The sequence below is a fragment of the Zootoca vivipara genome, chromosome 2 (assembly GCF_965207765.1).
Source record: "Zootoca vivipara chromosome 2, rZooViv2.hap1.1, whole genome shotgun sequence".
Lineage (NCBI taxonomy): Eukaryota > Metazoa > Chordata > Lepidosauria > Squamata > Lacertidae > Zootoca > Zootoca vivipara.
In genome coordinates, this window is record NC_142584.1 from 63096809 (window position 1) to 63110161 (window position 13353).

Here is a 13353-nt window from a genome sequence, read left to right on the forward strand (position 1 = left end):
TTAAGGTGGTGTATCTGAAGAAGTGTGCATGCACACGAAAGCTCATACCAAAATATAAACTTAGTTGGTCTTTAAGGTGCTACTGAAGGAATTTTTTTATTTTGCTTCGACTCAGACCAACACGGCTACCTACCTGTAACTGTTTTACAACTGTCGCAGTCACCTAGACTAATGCAGGACCCCCAGACGTTTTTACGGTCCATTGATACCTGCCAAACGACTTTTAGTACACCACTGCCACCAACCAGTAATCAGACTGGTACCTGATCACTACTCCAGACAAGGATGATGTTGAATAAAATAAGTTTCTTTATTTGAAGTACATATGCGTGTGGTTTCAATGATAAAGTTTGTCAAATACTCTTACAACAATTGTTTCTATACTGGCCTATTACCTCTAAATATATTACCGGCCTAATACCTCTAAAGTCCACTAAATTATGCTTTCCAACACTCTATCCTTTCTGAACATAAACCACCAATGCCTCTGCTCAGACTCTAACCCAAGCTCTATCCTAACTCCACTCAACTGTCTGCTCCCACCCAGTTCAACTTCTAACTCCTCCCACGGGTGGGTTTATATAGCCAGCCTAAGCCCGCCCCCCTTGGGTTCTATCTGTCACCCACTGTTAACCCTTTCTAACTCGGCCTGACTTTAGGGTGACCGTTACAACAACGCAACCTTATATGCACCTATTCAGAAGTATGTCCCTTTTACTCCCAGTTAAGTGTATATAGAATTGAAGCCTAATTCATATAGCTCAGTTAAATGCAAGAAACCAGCTGGAATGGGCATTGTGGTTTGTCTCCTGTCTAAAACCTTTCCCATACGTCTGCTCTTTGGACTCAGAGGATTAACTGCCTCCTCTTCTGGTGCAGAAATATGATCTCTCCTGCTTTTGAAGCCTTTCTGTGCTTCTTGGGAGAGTTGACTTCTCTCCAGCCCACTATCTCTTAACTGCTGCTCTGCATTCCTGCCATTGTTAAGACGAGGGGAAGTGGGTGAGCGGCTGCTGTTCCTTAACTCCTGCTGCGATTCTATACTTTGGGCAGAAGTGTTCATGACACTATTGTAGCCAATAGGAAATGTTGCAGTGTGTGCTTGTGTGTGGTGCCCAAAACAGTTTTTCCAGTTTGCAAATGTGCTTACCAGCTTGGTGATCACTCTCCACTGTATATAGCTTTAACATGCTAAGATTTGGGGCTCTTGAATGACATAGCACAGCAGGGGGAGACTTCAGGGAGGGGAAAGGAAAACAGAACTCGTTTCCCCATATCTCCTAGACTGCAGCCCCTTTGTGAGAAGTACAGTCCTTAAAGAGCCACCCCTCTGGCCTGCTGACAAGACCTACTTCTGACCTGTCACCTGCTACACTCCCTGTGCTGTTGGACTCACAAGACAGTCTGGGAGACACTTGATTCTTTTGACCCAGCAGAAGGGCAATGAGCATCCCAGTTCTGGGTCTCTGAGCCTTTGTACTGTGGGACTCTCACCTGCCAACCTCTGGGTTAGTGGTTCCCTGTTCATTAACACCAGGCTTAGAGCCAAGAACCCATTCTGACTCCTTAGCTAGGGGCTCTGCAGCCTCTGTTTCAGTGCCTTGGCCACTGTTTGACCCTGAGGTCGTGGCACTGTATGCTCCTGAAACAAAAAAAAAATCCAATTAAATACACCACTTTGCCTATTTTTAGTCCTTAATCTTTGGGACCAACTTAGCAGCTATTGTCTACGGAACGTGCATTCATTGACATTTCTACAAGTTGTAATAGCATTGCACTTTGAAAGAACATTATCCCTATGGGCACATTTTTTTTCCTGGGAAAAGCATGCTGAAGTCAGAAGTTACATCTGAGATGAATTTGGGTCAGTAAACTTTATTTCAGTGTTGCTCAGAATTGTCTGGAGTAGTTACTATGCAGATACATTGCTGTAGGCTTCTCTTTAGCTGTATCTGATTGTTCAAGGGTGAGTGGCTAGGAAAAAAAGTTTGCTCCTTGAAAAACATTTATGCTAATGACTGACATTAAAGCATGCAGCATTACAGTTCTACATTGATTTCTTTATATTTGATATGCTTTCTGAACTTTTTTGTTTTGAAAGGAATAGCCAAGTGAAAAACCTCCAAATATAAGTTTCTACAAGTTTTATGTTCAAAGTTAGTTTGTTCAGTTCTGTTATGATCTGCTTGCAGAACAATTAGGCTTTAGATGCCTACGATTCTGTTTTTGTCATTAGTTTTATCCAAGGATGAGCATTTATGTGGTTCCTCAACACACTTTTGTTATTTACAGTACAAGGGAAAGAGCAGTGAAGGGTTAATTAGTCAAATAATACCCAGGACTGTAATGAATCATGTGGAAGAGAAGCTGACCTGCTTATTTAGCTGTCCACTGGAGTTGTTCATTTGCTGAATCATTTTACGCTGGATGCTCTTAAGTTTGAAACATAGCATGGGACACCAAATATGACAGGAAAGTAGTGGGGGATGCAATTATGGAAATCCTAATTTTCATGTCCCACCTTTAGTTATCGGTTGCAAACACATGGGTATTAATCAGCCGTGAAGAGCTGGCTGTGCATTTCAAAAGAAGTATTTCCTACTGCAGAGGTTCTAAATGCTCCTGTTTCTGCAGATTAATGCATGAGTTCCTTTCTCTGCCTTGTGTAGAATGCACTGTTGTCTGCTTTCATATTAGTCTCAGTTATTATTATCCATAATTTTTTTGAAACACTTGCAATTTCAAAACACAACCAAAAACAGTTTGGGAGGGACAACCCCCCCCCCCAAAAAACTAGTAATCTATGTCCCTCTTGACAGAAAAGTTATGGGAAATGTATACTTAATGATGGGGCCCTGGCAATGTCACTATGCCTTGTCACCCCCTTGCCATTATCAGAGTTTGGCTTGAGCACACCAGCACATCACCATCATTTTGTGATAAAGGTGGTTATGTTCTCCTTGTCCCAGACTTACAAGAAACTAAACCAGGTTCAAGTTAAGCCTGATCGCATCATTCCTCCACTCCTCTTTGTTGTTTGCTGTACAAAGTAGGTGAGAGTATATAGTAAGGAAGATGAAATCCTTCCAACTCCTTTTCTGATTCTTACAATGAAAATCCTTTTCCTCATGAGCATACTGCTGAGAGGTTTTAACAGCCAGGCTTAAATAGCTGTCTGTATCTCTGAAATAGTGTAGCAAGGTAAAGTGCTAGAAGAACCCCCAACAAGGATATACAAGGGATGTCAGAATCAAGAGCAAGACCTGGCATTATGAGGGGAAATGCTATTCTTGACCAAATGCAAAAATAGGACAAGCATAGAGCAAAATGCTCAAAAGAGCTTGACACCCAGCAGCTTCTATATTGTGATCTGCCCAAAAGTGAGTTCATCACAAGCTGAGCCTTTTTTGAGATTCTGGCTAAGAACCAACTCTGTCATAGCTGTAAAAGAGGGGTTCTTTTAAGAATTACTTCTCTGATTACCTGGCGAGAGGCTAATAATGGTTTAAATCTCATGAGGTTTAAAGCCGGCAAGTTCTATTTATGTGTCGTACAGCCTGAGATAAATGTGGGAAACATTCGGAAAACTATGTCAGATATGAAATCCGCAGCTTGTGGACATCAGGGGCATGCAGCTAGCCTTGGTATGAAACCCCTTCACACGAGTAATACATTATCATCGTTGCAATCAGAAAAGTTAAGCAGAATTTACTTTCTTCCACAATATTGAGTTTGGTGTTTTGGTTTGGTATTGCTCATTGTTTATAAGGCTTTCTTAGCAATTTCTTTCTCCCCTCACATACATACAAACAAACAAACACACACACACAACAACAACAACTACACAAAGTATTGTAAGTGTTATGACAACAGAGATTTGTATGATGCCATTATGAAATTGCCTTTTTGACAGTTGTGACACACCGAGTCAACATTTTCATTAAGATATTCACCACAACCCCAAGATCTCTTTTTTGGTCAGTCACTAGCTACGGTATTCAGACTCCATTAACATATATGCAAGTTAGGATTTTTTTTGCACAAATATGCATCACTTAACCATTTTAATGCCTACTTGGGGGAGATACTTTCAAAGCTCTTTGCAATCCTTTTTTGTTTTTACTCCCCTGAATAATCTGATATCACCTGCAAACTCAGCAATCTTACTGTGTATACTTAAATCCATATCATTTATGAACAACTTTAAAAGCACCAGTAGCAATTCAGATCTCTGGGCGACCCCACTTCTTTCATCTCTCCATTGTGAGAGGACAATTTGTTCCTACTCTCTGATTCCTGAAGTCATTATGGCTCCATTAGCTGGTTAGGGCATGGTGCTGATAATGCCAAGGTCACAGTTTTGATCCCCACATGGGACAGCTGCATATTCCTGTGTTGCTGGGGGTTGGACTAGATGATCCTTTGGGTCCCTTCCAATACTACTATTCTATGAGACTTCTATGATCCTTCTATGACTAGTACTCTAATCCCATGACTACTAAACTTACTAAAGCATCTTTTATGAGAGACTTTATCAAACGCTTTCGGAAAGTCCAAGTGCCTAGTGTCTTCTTAACCACCCTTATCCATGTGCATATTTACTTTTCTACATTTATGCATAGAACACTTCTAAGATTTAATTTTTAATTGAACGCGAGCATACCTGTTCCTCATCAGTGTAGGAGTGCGTTCTCTCTTGGGAAGAAAGCATAAGCATGAAACTTGTGAGAATGAAATCAAATAATGAGCACCATTAACCTGTGTCTTTATTTCATTGTATCAAGGCACCTTTGGGGTGTACTTAATGACATAAAGGAAGAAAGGAAGCAGAATTGCAGCACCTCATTAGATTCATATCTATAGATCCATGCCCCTTCCTGTCATTTTCTTGCAGGGCAAAGTCATAATTTAATTAATTAATTTTACAGAATAAGTCTGACCTGCCAAGAACTAGAGCCATCAAACTTTCCAATTACTTGTTGCCAGTTTCATGGAGAGTTTAATTATCTGCTCTTCCCTAAGACTGGAGGCTCACCTTTTTTATGCCATTCAGGTGCAGGAGAAGAGAAAATTTCGCAGAACAACAAAGCGACACAGTCACTTGTATTCTTTATGTTTAATGATGACTCAATGTGATTAATAGCATATGGCTGGATCTTGCTCCTGGTGCAATGGGGGAGGTTTCCAGTGTTATTTTCAAATCTGCTTTCTTGACAAAAATGTTTGGAGCCTAAAATAAGTGAGCAGAAGAATGTTTACAGAAGGAAACATTCCTGGCTCTATCTTATACCTGCAGCTATCCTTGCTCCCTCAAAATGCCTTCCTGGATAATCTGGTTTGGGAAACAAGCTCTTGGGAAAGGGAGGAATCACCTGATTTGGTTGGAGATGTGAATTACATAGGGAATACACTAAAAGGGCTGTAACTTTCTGAAACCTGCTGTAGGCTATATACCTCATAGAAAACTTAGGCTTGCATGGATGTATACATGAAATAGGCCCAAGAGAGAACAGAGCAGTGGCTTTTATAATGTCCTATACTGTGAGAGCTTGAGGATCAAGAGGGGAAGCATGGTTGTGTGCCATCAAGTGACTGAGGGTGATATTCAGTGCTACTAAAAATCGAAGTAGGTCTACTGAAATGTTTTGTGCCACTGGGGAGGTGGTAATTCTGTATTGATTTGTTATGGGTGTTTGTATGTGATGCCATAAAAGGTTTGATGATGATGATGAATTCAAGTCAAGAATCTATGGGGTGAGGAGAAGGTGACATCACTGACCATAGTGTTGGCGCGGTCCATTCCCCACTCCATTAAGAATGCTCACAGTCTCTTCCTACCTGCTCAAATTATGGCAATGGCAGAGGGAATATTGCTAGCAGGTGAGCAACCTCTTGCAGAGGAAGGTGACATAACTGCATTGATTCAAAGGGAAATTGCTGTTCCAGCAACACGGCAAGGCTCTCTCAGAAGAATGGGCACAGAGTTTAAAACCTTAAGAAACAAACATTGCTTCCCTTGAATTCATATCAACAGATACAACCAAAGCAGCCTCAGAGGCTTTAGCTATAGGGATTCAAAATGTGGATCAGCTACACCATCTGAATTTGACAAACCTGGATTTTCAACTCCCATCATCCCTGACCATTAGCCATATTGGCTGGGGCCGGGTGATGGAGTCCAACAGGATCTGAAAGAATACAGGTTTCCCACAGCTGTACTAAATGTTTGTTCTCTCTACTTATGTCTATTAACAACAATTCATGCTTCTGGTGCTTCCAGTTCCTTACTTGTTTCTGATCAAGCTACAATACAGTACACTATTAAGGGATGGGTGTAAATCCCCCAAACATAGCCATGAGTTAACTCTCTCCACAGTTAACTCTAGTGATTAAACCACACACAGTGTAACACCTGCTGCAAAGTTAGTTCATGAAACCCCTTCACACGAGTAATACATTATCATAGTTGCAATCAGAAAAGTTAAGCAGAATTTATTTTCTTCCACAATATTGAGTTTGGTGTTTTGGTTTGGTATTGCTCATTGTTCATAAGGCTTTCTTAGCAATTTCTTTCTCTCCTCACATACAAACAAACAAACAACAACTACACAAAGTATTCTAAGTGTTACGACAACAGAGATTTGTATAATGCCATTATGAAATTGCCTTTTTGACAGTTGCAACACACCGAGTCAACATTTTCTTTAAGATATTCACCACAACCCCAAGATCTCTTTTTTGGTCAGTCACTACCTATTCAGACTCCATTATGAGGCTGAAAGAGGAGAGCGCAAAATATGGTCTGAAGCTCAACATCAAAAAAACCAAGATCATGGCCACTGGTCCCATCACCTCCTGGCAAATAGAAGGGGAAGAAATGGAGGCAGTGAGAGATTTTACTTTCTTGGGCTCCTTGATCACTGCAGATGGTGACAGCAGTCACAAAATTAAAAGATGCTTGCTTCTTGGGAGAAAAGCAATGACAAACCTAGACAGCATCTTAAAAAGCAGAGACATCACCTTGCCGACAAAGGTCCGTATAGTTAAAGCTACGGTTTTCCCAGTAGTGATGTATGGAAGTGAGAGCTGGACCATAAAGAAGGCTGATCGCCGAAGAATTGATGCTTTTGAATTATGGTGCTGGAGGAGACTCTTGAGAGTCCCATGGACTGCAAGAAGATCAAACCTATCCATTCTTAAGGAAATCAGCCCTGAGTGCTCCCTGGAAGGACAGATTGTGAAGCTGAGGCTCCAATATTTTGGCCACCTCATGAGAAGAGAAGAATCCTTGGAAAAGACCCTGATGTTGGGAAAGATTGAGGGCACTAGGAGAAGGGGACGACAGAGGACAAGATGGTTGGACAGTGTTCTCGAAGCTACGAACATGAGTTTGACCAAAGTGCGGGAGGCAGTGGCGTGCTATGGTCCATGGGGTCACGAAGAGTCAGACACGACTAAACGACTAAACAACAACAAATGCAAGTTAGGATTTTTTTTTTTTGCACAAATATGCATCACTTAACCATTTTAATGCCTATTTGGGGGAGATACTTTCAAAGCTCATTTGCTTTTTTGAATTTTTCATTAATCCAGTCTGCATGCTTTATTAAGCCATTTTAGTAGTTTGGCCATCCACGTTACAAAACGGAAATTAACCAGTGCAGAGGTAAAAAAGATAAGTAACCACATTCTGCTCTGAATCAGCCAAACAAGTGACCCTAGAATTTAACGCCACACCTTCTGTCTTTCTTCTCTCCCTTTTGTTTCATGACATTTGAGGACATTATAGTCATCCTCAGGGGGGAAATCTACATGTCTGTATACACAGAAGATTAAGACTGTGTGGAACTTGAGACTGCTCATTGGCAGCAACCTGAGGAATTTGTCTTCACTCTAATGTTGCTCTGAGGGGCGTAGAAACTGTATCAAAAACTCTGAACCATCAGGCGAGCCAAGGTAAGCAACTCTTATTTTGTTAACTTTCCCATATTTTCCTCATTAATATAAAATCATAAGACTTGGTTCGTTTAAGCACTTACTGGTGCTATATCATTGTTTATGTGATTTTTGTTTTCAGCTGATTTCATTGGTAGCCAGGAGCTTAGTTGATCTCACCACAAGCAGGCATCAGTAGCCTGAAAAACATTTTTCAAAAAAATATTTATAAAAAGAGAAGGTGAAGGGATCACAGAGTCAGAAGTTATTATCTTGATCTTATTTCCTTCCTGACCTTGAATGAAATATCCTGTACTGTTCCATTACTGCTGTGATTTTAAGTATGAGAGACTTGACTGGTTTTGTGTGGCATATCAGGTATGACACAGAGCTATACCTTTTGACTTGGCTGGGCAGGAAGAGATAAGAAAAAGGCACATTGTGTTTAATCGTTTTTGGGGAACAGGAAATTGCACAGCATAAGCAAGCAGCTTATTCTAACAGATACAGAGGAGCTCAAACTGCATAATTCCACAATTTTTGTTTGGGCCAGATTATTTCTAGAGAATGAATTAGTTGGTTGAACTAATTGAGTTTTGTTGAATGGTAAATTGTTTACATGGTTCATGAGTACCTTTATCTTAAATGTCTGGTTCAAAGATGGAGATTTATACATGACATAAAAATTGTGTACTGTTCCAGCTTGTTTTCAAGAGTTGAAGCAACCCAAAAAGTAATCAAGAGCTTCCTGTATCTGAAAAGTCTTTTAAAAAATGGGGTCGTTATGGAGGAATGTATGTAGTCTTCTATTTTTAAGTGACTTCTCTGAACAGATGGGGGTTATAGATGGAAATGTGCACATATAGAGTTTGAACAGGTGTAATTGAGCTGCAATTTCAGCAGGCAAAGGATTTGGCTCCCACACTGCTATATGTTTTGAGAGAGAGAAAGGATATGTAGCAGTCTTCCCCAATTGGATACTATCCAGATACTTTGGACTAAAGCTCCCATAATCATTGGCCATTGGTCATACTAGCTGCAGCTAATTGGAATTAGGATTGATTGCCTTAGAAGCACTTCCTTGTTTTTTTAATGGAATGCCTGTCTAAGTCTCACTCAGCATGCACCATTTGTTTTCAGTGGAGCTTTCGTGTATTTTGTAATCAGAAGTGTGTATCTGACTACAAGATGGAAAATAAATTCCATTTTTTCAAAATACAAAAAAATAAAATAAAAATGCAAATGTTCCTTAGCTGGTAGAGTGAGAACTGACTTCCAGTATTGCACTGTGCAAGACCTTTGGCTGCCTCGTGGCCAGGGCTGTCTAAAATCTGGAATATTGCAGTAAGGTATTACAAGCTTCTTGTACATAGTGTCTTGTATTGTTTACAGATCAAACTGAAGGTTATGTGTACACTTTTTCATTTCAAATGCTTTCCCCCCTTATGCATCAAATTTTAATCTATGTTAGGAAAAGGGCTGTGCTTTAGGAAAACAAAGATTTAACTTTTTTTTAAACTAACCATGACGTACATTAGTTTTGTAAGCTTCAGTGAAGGGATCTGTAGTGTTTATGTGATGTGCTTTACAAATTTCATTGTCTTTGTAAGATTGGTTCTCACATACAGCTCTTGGATTATTTATTTATTTATTTATACCCCGCCCATTTGGCTGGGTTTCCCCCACCACTCTGGGCGGCTTCCAACAAATAGCAAAATACATTAAAATATCACAGATTAAAAACTTCCCTAAACAGGGCTGCCTTTAGGTGTTTTCTAAATGTCAGGTAGTTGTTTATCCCCTTGACCTCCGATGGGAGGGCATTCCACAGGGTGGGCGCCACTACCGAAAAGGCCCTGTGCCTGGTTCCCTGCAGCTTTGCTTCTCGCAGTGAGGGAACTGCCAGAAGGCCCTTGGCGCTGGATCTTAGTGTCCGGGCTAAACGATGGGGGTGGAGACGCTCCTTCAGGTATACAGGACCGAGGCCGTTTAGGGCTTTAAAGGTCAGCACCAACACTTTGAATTGTGCTCGGAAATGTACTGGGAGCCAATGTAGGTCTCTTAGGACCGGTGTTATGTAGTCTCGGCGGCTGCTCCGAGTCACCAGTCTGGCAGCCGCATTCTGGATTAATTGTAGTTTCCGGGTCACCTTCAAAGGTAGCCCCACGTAGAGCGCATTGCAGTAGTCCAAGCGGGAGATAACTAGAGCACGGATAGTTGGTTTAGCTTGAAGCTGCTCTGTAAACACTCCTTGCCAGTTATACTTTTGGAAATTGGAATAGTATCACAGTTACTAAAACTGTTAGTTATATGTAGCATAGCCCCGACTCCTCCTTTTCCCTATCAACATTGTATCACAGATACATTGTGTCATTAGGCAATGAAAATGTTTTGTTAGCCCAGACACATTTGTTTGGCATGAATGTGGCTTTAGTTGCAGTTGGTGGTCATGTGACACAATTTGTGCATTCATTGTTATTTTGATGCCATATATATTGAATACATATGTTGTCTGTATCTATCAAAAACTGTCCTTTTTCCATTTACAAACAGTTATCTTTTTTTGTTTGTTCCGTGTTACAATATTTCTTCACTGTTCCTTCAATAGCTTCCTATTCCATGATTACCCAAATATTTCAGCTATTATTGTTATTATTATTGAACAATTTTAGAAACTACATCATGGCATAAAGCAATGTACAGGGTGAAAACAGAATAAAACACAGAAGCCCAAACTCTTAAGAACAATAAAATAAAATCATCTAACACAACCATCCACACAGGCTCTAAAAATGACAAAAAACTATTATTTAGATATGAAATTGATCTTCCATAAATGACTGGGTTATATAGGAAAGCCTTCCTAAACAAAAACGTATTTGACCAGTGCCTAAACATTATGCTACACACCTCTCTGGTTTTGGCTAAACACTATCTGACAGTAAGACGGTGGTTCCGAAAATGAAAAGTATATAGTGTTAATCTGAAAATTCCAAAGCATGAACCGCCTTACAAGAAAACACACTCTTCAGGCATAGTTAGTGGTCACTTCATGAAATGAAGCAAATGGAAATGTTAAGAAGACTGCTTTTAGCTGCACTTTAAGGTTTGTTGACAGTACAATGATGAAGTTGGTGAGGAACTTGGGGATCGAGTTTGATGGAAAAGCTCAAAGGAATCAGGTATATTTAGCCTGGAGATTTTTATTTTTTATTTTACACACCGCCCTATCCCCTCAGGTCTCGGGGCAGTTCACAGAATAAAATCAAAATATAAAACCACAAAATACATAATAAAAATAAAAGAAACAACAACCCAATAACCCAAAATATGACAGCCATATTTACATATTTGACGGAGTGTAACATAGGCAATGGAGGAAATCTTTCTTTCTTTCTTTCTTTCTTTCTTTCTTTCTTTCTTTCTTTCTTTCTGTTCCAGAAAGTAGGACCCAAACCACTGGATTCAAATTGACTAAACTTTCAGAAGAACTTCCTGCTGTTGCAAGCTGTTCCACAAGAGGTGATAGACACGCTTTCATTAGGGGTTTGTAAGCAGAGGCTGGATGGACCCAGGTGGCGCTGTGGGCTAAACCACTGAGCCTAGGGCTTGCTGATCAGAAGGTCGGCGGTTCGAATCCCTGTGACGGGGTGAGCTCCCATTGCTTGGTCCCAGCTCCTGCCAACCTAGCAGTTCGAAAGCACATCAAACTGCAAGTAGATAAATAGGAACCGCTATAGCGGGAAGGTAAACGGCGTTTCCATGTGCTGCTCTGGTTTGCCAGAAGCAGCTTTGTCATGCTGGCCACATGACCTGGAAGCTATACGCCGGCTCCCTCGGCCAATAATGCGAGATGAGCGCGCAACCCCAGAGTCGGTCACGACTGGACCTAATGGTCAGGGGTCCCTTTACCTTTACCTTTTTAAGCAGAGGCTGGATAACCCACAGGGGGCTGTAGTGGATTTCCTGCATTGAAAGGTGACCTTTGAGATTCATTCTCACTCTGATTCTAACTCTCTGCAGGCTCCCATAACAGTTTAGAAAATACTCATAAAAGCATATTTATACTACCTTTCCTGATCATGTTTTAGAATATTTAAAGATTAGCCAGACAAGTGAGTACTTCACCGCTGAAGGGAGGTGTGGCTTATCAATCTTCTTACATCCTTCTCAACGTTTTGGGACCTCGATACCAAAGTGATACACTTTGTATTTGTCTTGCCAAGTTGCAAGATCAGCAGACTCACTGTTAACATATCAAGTCTTGTAGTAGTACCACATTTGCAGCCCGTTTCACCCAACCTGTCCTGACAAAGCTTTCACTGAATCCATCACCTTGACATATACTGAAGCACAATTTCCAATAACAAATATCTCTGTAAAAAAAAAAACTCATGATAGCATCAGCAGAACTGGGTTGGCGTTCCTGAAAATAAGAAACTGAAGTCTAAAACTAACATGGGGCATAAAATAAATCCATCAGGAGGCAAATAATATGATGACAGTCATGTAGCCTTTCAGCCAGTACTTAAAAATCCTCCTAGGTATGGTTTGCTTTTGATGATAATTGTACTATAGTACAACCTTGATATCTATCTATCTATCATCTATCATCTATCTATCTAGGGACAATTATTCCAGATGAACATTCCAAACAATATATGACCTTTAGGATATAACTTTGACAGTTCAGGTGAAACTTACAAGTACAGAGTGTGTAAAATCATAAAAAAAATTTCAGACTGAACTAAATATAGGAGTACATGGACCAATATTTGTGGCATACAGTAAACGCTTGATTGGTTGGTACAATTGAATATATTACCGTGGCACAAAATTTCCTGCTTTTTCAAATTTGATGAGCTTTTTTTTTAGGATTTTACCCCAGGAAATAGACTGCCACAGGGGCCAGATTAAGCCCCCGGATTATTCGTGAATGTACCTGTGTCGTGTTTCTGTGGGGTTAATGCCTTTAATGAAAATAAAAGGGCTAAAATTTCTTAATCTTTTGAGCAATTTGGATTTCCAAAGTTACATTTAAAATGGAATGAGAAAACTTTTATGATAACATTTCATTTGCCCCATAACAAGCCAAGATGCTGGCAACTGGTGGCGAACATAATTAAAATGCTCGACAGACGCTGTATAGGCTCTAAAATTTAATTACATAAGTGAATGGTTGTATCCCTGAATGAACCTGCTGTCTTAAGGATAACAAAAATAATTGCCACATCTTTATGGATCTTAGGCTCCTTGCAAGCTGCCTAATTACCTGCATCATCATTGTAGTGTTATTAGAGCACTAAATATTAGTGAGATGTTAATGCCATATTAGTGAAGCAACTGTCTGTTCGAAGGCCAAGGGCTTATTGGCCTGGTGTGTGTGTTGCACTTCACAGATTGAATGGCCCATGTACA

General features: G+C 40.3%; 1 protein-coding gene across 1 annotated transcript in view; it reads left to right on the forward strand.

Moving 5' to 3' along the window:
* Positions 1-7820: 7820 nt before the first annotated feature.
* SGCD (sarcoglycan delta) overlaps positions 7821-13353 on the forward strand; it is a 268299-nt gene continuing 262766 nt past the window's right edge. Inside the window, exon 1 of the mRNA XM_035105746.3 lies at positions 7821-7956. The gene's annotated coding sequence lies outside the window, so the exon portion shown is untranslated. The remainder of the gene's footprint in view (positions 7957-13353) is intronic.